This window comes from Triticum aestivum, chromosome 4A (assembly GCF_018294505.1).
Source record: "Triticum aestivum cultivar Chinese Spring chromosome 4A, IWGSC CS RefSeq v2.1, whole genome shotgun sequence".
NCBI lineage: Eukaryota > Viridiplantae > Streptophyta > Magnoliopsida > Poales > Poaceae > Triticum > Triticum aestivum.
Genome location: NC_057803.1, coordinates 312121786 through 312122721, shown reverse-complemented (window position 1 = coordinate 312122721; position 936 = coordinate 312121786). Strand labels below are relative to the sequence as shown.

The 936-nt window shown below is 46.7% G+C and overlaps 1 protein-coding gene across 4 annotated transcripts in view; it reads right to left on the bottom strand.

The window, feature by feature from the left end:
• LOC123086018 (probable protein S-acyltransferase 23) overlaps positions 1–936 on the bottom strand; it is a 17186-nt gene that overhangs the window by 11440 nt on the left and 4810 nt on the right. The window lies entirely within an intron of this gene.

Genomic DNA, 936 nt, shown 5'->3' with positions numbered 1-936 from the left:
GACGAGTCGTTCGAAGGTTGAGACTCATAGACTAATCGTGACTAGTCTAGACTACAACTGGACTAGTCGACATGGTACTGTAGTTCACAACTTGCAGTAATCAATTACTAAAACCTAGTATTAATATGTAATATATACTATAAAAGTGCATTTGAGCGTCAATTTGTCCTGCAGATTAGGCCAATAAGCATATTTCTATGTTGGATCCTTGCCCTCGTTGGCTTCTTGCAGGATCCTTCGATGGATCATATTGCTCATTGGCCTGATCTGCAGCTTCTGAATACACTACTTGAGATATTTCCAGCGTAGACATTGCAGTTCAGACCTAAAGATCTTGAAACTGAAGCAAACAAAACGAAATAAGGAAGAGGGCAGGGGGTAAAAATCGAATCAAAGAAGGCAAGAAGAGAAGGGAGAAATTACTTTGCTAGAATGCTTGCTTGCTTGCTGCAACCTGAGGGATGAGCGGATCCAGTAGCCAGAAGACAGCACAGGGAGGGAGACCGTAGGGGGGCAGATCCAGGGAGAGCAGAAGCAATGGAGGGAAAGGGACAGAGCAGAGGAGCGCAGGAGAAAGGGCCAGAGCAGAGGAGCACAGGGGAGAGGACCAGAGCAGAGGAGCACAGGGGAAAGGGCCAGAGCATAGGAGCGCAGATCCATGGAGAACAGAAGCAATGGTGGGAAAGGGGCAGGGTGGCTGGCTCCCGATCCCTAAAAAAATTTAAAAAAAAATTGAGTCGAACGACTCAAGGTGCACGACTAGTCCAGACTAGTCTAGGACTACTTCGACTCCTCGACTCGGCGAACTAGTCTACACGAGATTTCTAGTCGACACCCAGAATGCGACTCATAGACTAGTCTAGTCTCGACTTGTAATCACTGGGGTACATACATACATATAAGACTTGGGGCACAAGGAAAGGAAACATAGCCTAA